This window comes from Mytilus edulis, chromosome 5 (assembly GCF_963676685.1).
Source record: "Mytilus edulis chromosome 5, xbMytEdul2.2, whole genome shotgun sequence".
In the NCBI taxonomy this organism is placed as follows: domain Eukaryota; kingdom Metazoa; phylum Mollusca; class Bivalvia; order Mytilida; family Mytilidae; genus Mytilus; species Mytilus edulis.
This window is the reverse complement of record NC_092348.1, coordinates 58,579,785-58,589,159: the sequence shown is the minus strand read 5'-3', so window position 1 is coordinate 58,589,159 and position 9,375 is coordinate 58,579,785.

Sequence of the window (9,375 nt, the reverse complement as noted above, 5' to 3'; positions counted from 1 at the left end):
AATAGGGGTTTCTGTACATTAAATAGACATTATTTTTGACAAAGAATTTATTTATGATGCTATATCAACAAGATTAAATGGTTTATTCATTTTCCATGCAAATACCATCAGTTGTTAAGATTTTCTGACAGTGAAAAGCACAATAAATGCAAATTGATTATGTAAGGGGACATAATTTAACTTAATGCATACATGAGAAATAGACAAACAGTCAACTTAGAGATGTATTCCTAGTACATGTATTGTCAAACAGGTTAAGGAATAATAGTTAACTGCAATCTAAAGACTCTTGTTGTATTGCCCTCATAATCTGAAAATGTTTAAAGTAATGTAAGGCATGCTGTAAAATGTGGAATGGACTTTAATATCAGTTTTCATGATTTGGTAATTAAACTGTTTCTTTTACTCAGATTAACCATAAAAAGAGTTGGCAATCCAATAATTCCTCCTAAATCACCATGTTTGACTTCTGTGTTGATTTGAAACATCATATATTTGGGTTTTGTTCACTTCTTAAGTAAAAATGGTAAGATGAAAAAAAAGTGAAAATCTGCCAGATGGGGTAGGGATGTAATGTTCATTTTTTTTTTATAAGAAATGAGTGCAGACTAGTATTCTTTATTGTAATATGTTCCAAAGTAAGAAATCTATGCATCATAGGTGTCATGACTGGTTTCAAGTTTGTTATGTCTTGGTTAAGGTGGCACGGTAGTATTTGCATTCCAGAATTTAGGTTGCTCTTTTGTGTACCCTACTTAGGTAAATGTATCTAAACAGTGTGATTGGACAAAAAATACAGTATCAACTGAACATACTTTCCCAAACTGAGGGATGAATCAGGTGTAGAAAAATATGAAATAATTTTACATACAGATGAAAATGAATTTTTGAGAATTTTTTTAAATTTTGTATTCACTGCACCATAAAAGACCTAAAATTACTAGTGGCCTTAGGTTTCTAAAAATAGCAAAAAAAGTAAACGGTCATGATACATATTCAAATTAATTTCTGAATAGTAAAATGAAAGTACTTCAGTTAAGTGTGAATGTAGATTTTTTTGCAGTGTTAGAAAGTGGTGAAAATTCTAAAAAGGCTATCATTATCCCTATGGGCCAGGAAATACTACCGTGCCACCTTAAGGGGGATATATATTTTTACACTAAATCAATGAAGGAACTTTTTTTACCTATGCGATTTGCAAGTTTATCAATAAAAAGTTGATTAAGGGCAACTATGATAAAACAAGCCTTAAATTCCACCCCCCGAGAGTAAAAATTGCTGATTCAGCAAATTTTGCCTGATCTGTAGGTAATAATGTAAAAATTTTCATAGAAAGTAGAACTTCATTATTTTTATGTAACTCGCAATACATTTTTAATTATAAATGCTCGCTTTAACTTTTCGCAGTGTCTAACACATGTGCAACCACTGAAATTTGAGACGCGACATTCTACGGTTGCATGTTCATCCTATTATTTTCACAGAAATAAATAAATTGCATAATTTCTTATTTTTTTCAACATAAGTACAGCTATACTAGCTTTCTTAAGGTTTAATTAGTAGTTGTGATGTTACATGACACCAGTAGGAGCTTTTGGGGAACCAGTAAGTGGTTAAGGGGATCCTTACTTATTCATTTAGCTCTCATATTGGTATGAAATAGAGATAGAAATAGGGGTTTCTGTACATTAAATAGACATTATTTTTGACAAAGAATTTATTTATGATGCTATATCAACAAGATTAAATGGTTTATTCATTTTCCATGCAAATACCATCAGTTGTTAAGATTTTCTGACAGTGAAAAGCACAATAAATGCAAATTGATTATGTAAGGGGACATAATTTAACTTAATGCATACATGAGAAATAGACAAACAGTCAACTTAGAGATGTATTCTAGTACATGTATTGTCAAACAGGTTAAGGAATAATAGTTAACTGCAATCTAAAGACTCTTGTTGTATTGCCCTCATAATCTGAAAATGTTTAAAGTAATGTAAGGCATGCTGTAAAATGTGGAATGGACTTTAATATCAGTTTTCATGATTTGGTAATTAAACTGTTTCTTTTACTCAGATTAACCATAAAAAGAGTTGGCAATCCAATAATTCCTCCTAAATCACCATGTTTGACTTCTGTGTTGATTTGAAACATCATATATTTGGGTTTTGTTCACTTCTTAAGTAAAAATGGTAAGATGAAAAAAAGTGAAAATCTGCCAGATGGGGTAGGGATGTAAATGTTTCATTTTTTTTTTATAAGAAATGAGTGCAGACTAGTATTCTTTATTGTAATATGTTCCAAAGTAAGAAATCTATGCATCATAGGTGTCATGACTGGTTTCAAGTTTGTTATGTCTTGGTTAAGGGGGATATATATTTTTACACTAAATCAATGAAGGAACTTTTTTTACCTATGCGATTTGCAAGTTTATCAATAAAAAGTTGATTAAGGGCAACTATGATAAAACAAGCCTTAAATTCCACCCCCGAGAGTAAAAATTGCTGATTCAGCAAATTTTGCCTGATCTGTAGGTAATAATGTAAAAATTTTCATAGAAAGTAGAACTTCATTATTTTTATGTAACTCGCAATACATTTTTAATTATAAATGCTCGCTTTAACTTTTCGCAGTGTCTAACACATGTGCAACCACTGAAATTTGAGACGCGACATTCTAACGGTTGCATGTTCATCCTATTATTTTCACAGAAATAAATAAATTGCATAATTTCTTATTTTTTTCAACATAAGTACAGCTATACTAGCTTTCTTAAGGTTTAATTAGTAGTTGTGATGTTACATGACACCAGTAGGAGCTTTTGGGGAACCAGTAAGTGGTTAAGGGGATCCTTACTTATTCATTTAGCTCTCATATTGGTATGAAATAGAGATAGAAATAGGGGTTTCTGTACATTAAATAGACATTATTTTTGACAAAGAATTTATTTATGATGCTATATCAACAAGATTAAATGGTTTATTCATTTTCCATGCAAATACCATCAGTTGTTAAGATTTTCTGACAGTGAAAAGCACAATAAATGCAAATTGATTATGTAAGGGGACATAATTTAACTTAATGCATACATGAGAAATAGACAAACAGTCAACTTAGAGATGTATTCTAGTACATGTATTGTCAAACAGGTTAAGGAATAATAGTTAACTGCAATCTAAAGACTCTTGTTGTATTGCCCTCATAATCTGAAAATGTTTAAAGTAATGTAAGGCATGCTGTAAAATGTGGAATGGACTTTAATATCAGTTTTCATGATTTGGTAATTAAACTGTTTCTTTTACTCAGATTAACCATAAAAAGAGTTGGCAATCCAATAATTCCTCCTAAATCACCATGTTTGACTTCTGTGTTGATTTGAAACATCATATATTTGGGTTTTGTTCACTTCTTAAGTAAAAATGGTAAGATGAAAAAAAGTGAAAATCTGCCAGATGGGGTAGGGATGTAATGTTTCATTTTTTTTTTATAAGAAATGAGTGCAGACTAGTATTCTTTATTGTAATATGTTCCAAAGTAAGAAATCTATGCATCATAGGTGTCATGACTGGTTTCAAGTTTGTTATGTCTTGGTTAAGGGGGATATATATTTTTACACTAAATCAATGAAGGAACTTTTTTTACCTATGCGATTTGCAAGTTTATCAATAAAAAGTTGATTAAGGGCAACTATGATAAAACAAGCCTTAAATTCCACCCCCCGAGAGTAAAAATTGCTGATTCAGCAAATTTTGCCTGATCTGTAGGTAATAATGTAAAAATTTTCATAGAAAGTAGAACTTCATTATTTTTATGTAACTCGCAATACATTTTTAATTATAAATGCTCGCTTTAACTTTTCGCAGTGTCTAACACATGTGCAACCACTGAAATTTGAGACGCGACATTCTACGGTTGCATGTTCATCCTATTATTTTCACAGAAATAAATAAATTGCATAATTTCTTATTTTTTTCAACATAAGTACAGCTATACTAGCTTTCTTAAGGTTTAATTAGTAGTTGTGATGTTACATGACACCAGTAGGAGCTTTTGGGGAACCAGTAAGTGGTTAAGGGGATCCTTACTTATTCATTTAGCTCTCATATTGGTATGAAATAGAGATAGAAATAGGGGTTTCTGTACATTAAATAGACATTATTTTTGACAAAGAATTTATTTATGATGCTATATCAACAAGATTAAATGGTTTATTCATTTTCCATGCAAATACCATCAGTTGTTAAGATTTTCTGACAGTGAAAAGCACAATAAATGCAAATTGATTATGTAAGGGGACATAATTTAACTTAATGCATACATGAGAAATAGACAAACAGTCAACTTAGAGATGTATTCTAGTACATGTATTGTCAAACAGGTTAAGGAATAATAGTTAACTGCAATCTAAAGACTCTTGTTGTATTGCCCTCATAATCTGAAAATGTTTAAAGTAATGTAAGGCATGCTGTAAAATGTGGAATGGACTTTAATATCAGTTTTCATGATTTGGTAATTAAACTGTTTCTTTTACTCAGATTAACCATAAAAAGAGTTGGCAATCCAATAATTCCTCCTAAATCACCATGTTTGACTTCTGTGTTGATTTGAAACATCATATATTTGGGTTTTGTTCACTTCTTAAGTAAAAATGGTAAGATGAAAAAAAGTGAAAATCTGCCAGATGGGGTAGGGATGTAATGTTTCATTTTTTTTTTATAAGAAATGAGTGCAGACTAGTATTCTTTATTGTAATATGTTCCAAAGTAAGAAATCTATGCATCATAGGTGTCATGACTGGTTTCAAGTTTGTTATGTCTTGGTTAAGGTGGCACGGTAGTATTTGCATTCCAGAATTTAGGTTGCTCTTTTGTGTACCCTACTTAGGTAAATGTATCTAAACAGTGTGATTGGACAAAAAATACAGTATCAACTGAACATACTTTCCCAAACTGAGGGATGAATCAGGTGTAGAAAAATATGAAATAATTTTACATACAGATGAAAATGAATTTCTTGAGAATTTTTTTAAATTTTGTATTCACTGCACCATAAAAGACCTAAAATTACTAGTGGCCTTAGGTTTCTAAAAATAGCAAAAAAAGTAAACGGTCATGATACATATTCAAATTAATTTCTGAATAGTAAAATGAAAGTACTTCAGTTAAGTGTGAATGTAGATTTTTTTGCAGTGTTAGAAAGTGGTGAAAATTCTAAAAAGGCTATCATTATCCCTATGGGCCAGGAAATACTACCGTGCCACCTTAAGGGGGATATATATTTTTACACTAAATCAATGAAGGAACTTTTTTTACCTATGCGATTTGCAAGTTTATCAATAAAAAGTTGATTAAGGGCAACTATGATAAAACAAGCCTTAAATTCCACCCCCGAGAGTAAAAATTGCTGATTCAGCAAATTTTGCCTGATCTGTAGGTAATAATGTAAAAATTTTCATAGAAAGTAGAACTTCATTATTTTTATGTAACTCGCAATACATTTTTAATTATAAATGCTCGCTTTAACTTTTCGCAGTGTCTAACACATGTGCAACCACTGAAATTTGAGACGCGACATTCTACGGTTGCATGTTCATCCTATTATTTTCACAGAAATAAATAAATTGCATAATTTCTTATTTTTTTCAACATAAGTACAGCTATACTAGCTTTCTTAAGGTTTAATTAGTAGTTGTGATGTTACATGACACCAGTAGGAGCTTTTTGGGGAACCAGTAAGTGGTTAAGGGGATCCTTACTTATTCATTTAGCTCTCATATTGGTATGAAATAGAGATAGAAATAGGGGTTTCTGTACATTAAATAGACATTATTTTGACAAAGAATTTATTTATGATGCTATATCAACAAGATTAAATGGTTTATTCATTTTCCATGCAAATACCATCAGTTGTTAAGATTTTCTGACAGTGAAAAGCACAATAAATGCAAATTGATTATGTAAGGGGACATAATTTAACTTAATGCATACATGAGAAATAGACAAACAGTCAACTTAGAGATGTATTCTAGTACATGTATTGTCAAACAGGTTAAGGAATAATAGTTAACTGCAATCTAAAGACTCTTGTTGTATTGCCCTCATAATCTGAAAATGTTTAAAGTAATGTAAGGCATGCTGTAAAATGTGGAATGGACTTTAATATCAGTTTTCATGATTTGGTAATTAAACTGTTTCTTTTACTCAGATTAACCATAAAAAGAGTTGGCAATCCAATAATTCCTCCTAAATCACCATGTTTGACTTCTGTGTTGATTTGAAACATCATATATTTGGGTTTTGTTCACTTCTTAAGTAAAAATGGTAAGATGAAAAAAAGTGAAAATCTGCAGATGGGGTAGGGATGTAATGTTTCATTTTTTTTTTATAAGAAATGAGTGCAGACTAGTATTCTTTATTGTAATATGTTCCAAAGTAAGAAATCTATGCATCATAGGTGTCATGACTGGTTTCAAGTTTGTTATGTCTTGGTTAAGGGGGATATATATTTTTACACTAAATCAATGAAGGAACTTTTTTTACCTATGCGATTTGCAAGTTTATCAATAAAAAGTTGATTAAGGGCAACTATGATAAAACAAGCCTTAAATTCCACCCCCGAGAGTAAAAATTGCTGATTCAGCAAATTTTGCCTGATCTGTAGGTAATAATGTAAAAATTTTCATAGAAAGTAGAACTTCATTATTTTTATGTAACTCGCAATACATTTTTAATTATAAATGCTCGCTTTAACTTTTCGCAGTGTCTAACACATGTGCAACCACTGAAATTTGAGACGCGACATTCTACGGTTGCATGTTCATCCTATTATTTTCACAGAAATAAATAAATTGCATAATTTCTTATTTTTTTCAACATAAGTACAGCTATACTAGCTTTCTTAAGGTTTAATTAGTAGTTGTGATGTTACATGACACCAGTAGGAGCTTTTGGGGAACCAGTAAGTGGTTAAGGGGATCCTTACTTATTCATTTAGCTCTCATATTGGTATGAAATAGAGATAGAAATAGGGGTTTCTGTACATTAAATAGACATTATTTTTGACAAAGAATTTATTTATGATGCTATATCAACAAGATTAAATGGTTTATTCATTTTCCATGCAAATACCATCAGTTGTTAAGATTTTCTGACAGTGAAAAGCACAATAAATGCAAATTGATTATGTAAGGGGACATAATTTAACTTAATGCATACATGAGAAATAGACAAACAGTCAACTTAGAGATGTATTCTAGTACATGTATTGTCAAACAGGTTAAGGAATAATAGTTAACTGCAATCTAAAGACTCTTGTTGTATTGCCCTCATAATCTGAAAATGTTTAAAGTAATGTAAGGCATGCTGTAAAATGTGGAATGGACTTTAATATCAGTTTTCATGATTTGGTAATTAAACTGTTTCTTTTACTCAGATTAACCATAAAAAGAGTTGGCAATCCAATAATTCCTCCTAAATCACCATGTTTGACTTCTGTGTTGATTTGAAACATCATATATTTGGGTTTTGTTCACTTCTTAAGTAAAAATGGTAAGATGAAAAAAAGTGAAAATCTGCCAGATGGGGTAGGGATGTAATGTTTCATTTTTTTTTTATAAGAAATGAGTGCAGACTAGTATTCTTTATTGTAATATGTTCCAAAGTAAGAAATCTATGCATCATAGGTGTCATGACTGGTTTCAAGTTTGTTATGTCTTGGTTAAGGGGGATATATATTTTTACACTAAATCAATGAAGGAACTTTTTTTACCTATGCGATTTGCAAGTTTATCAATAAAAAGTTGATTAAGGGCAACTATGATAAAACAAGCCTTAAATTCCACCCCCGAGAGTAAAAATTGCTGATTCAGCAAATTTTGCCTGATCTGTAGGTAATAATGTAAAAATTTTCATAGAAAGTAGAACTTCATTATTTTTATGTAACTCGCAATACATTTTTAATTATAAATGCTCGCTTTAACTTTTCGCAGTGTCTAACACATGTGCAAACCACTGAAATTTGAGACGCGACATTCTAACGGTTGCATGTTCATCCTATTATTTTCACAGAAATAAATAAATTGCATAATTTCTTATTTTTTTCAACATAAGTACAGCTATACTAGCTTTCTTAAGGTTTAATTAGTAGTTGTGATGTTACATGACACCAGTAGGAGCTTTTGGGGAACCAGTAAGTGGTTAAGGGGATCCTTACTTATTCATTTAGCTCTCATATTGGTATGAAATAGAGATAGAAATAGGGGTTTCTGTACATTAAATAGACATTATTTTTGACAAAGAATTTATTTATGATGCTATATCAACAAGATTAAATGGTTTATTCATTTTCCATGCAAATACCATCAGTTGTTAAGATTTTCTGACAGTGAAAAGCACAATAAATGCAAATTGATTATGTAAGGGGACATAATTTAACTTAATGCATACATGAGAAATAGACAAACAGTCAACTTAGAGATGTATTCTAGTACATGTATTGTCAAACAGGTTAAGGAATAATAGTTAACTGCAATCTAAAGACTCTTGTTGTATTGCCCTCATAATCTGAAAATGTTTAAAGTAATGTAAGGCATGCTGTAAAATGTGGAATGGACTTTAATATCAGTTTTCATGATTTGGTAATTAAACTGTTTCTTTTACTCAGATTAACCATAAAAAGAGTTGGCAATCCAATAATTCCTCCTAAATCACCATGTTTGACTTCTGTGTTGATTTGAAACATCATATATTTGGGTTTTGTTCACTTCTTAAGTAAAAATGGTAAGATGAAAAAAAGTGAAAATCTGCCAGATGGGGTAGGGATGTAATGTTTCATTTTTTTTTTTATAAGAAATGAGTGCAGACTAGTATTCTTTATTGTAATATGTTCCAAAGTAAGAAATCTATGCATCATAGGTGTCATGACTGGTTTCAAGTTTGTTATGTCTTGGTTAAGGGGGATATATATTTTTACACTAAATCAATGAAGGAACTTTTTTTACCTATGCGATTTGCAAGTTTATCAATAAAAAGTTGATTAAGGGCAACTATGATAAAACAAGCCTTAAATTCCACCCCCGAGAGTAAAAATTGCTGATTCAGCAAATTTTGCCTGATCTGTAGGTAATAATGTAAAAATTTTCATAGAAAGTAGAACTTCATTATTTTTATGTAACTCGCAATACATTTTTAATTATAAATGCTCGCTTTAACTTTTCGCAGTGTCTAACACATGTGCAACCACTGAAATTTGAGACGCGACATTCTACGGTTGCATGTTCATCCTATTATTTTCACAGAAATAAATAAATTGCATAATTTCTTATTTTTTTCAACATAAGTACAGCTATACTAGCTTTCTTAAGGTTTAATTAGT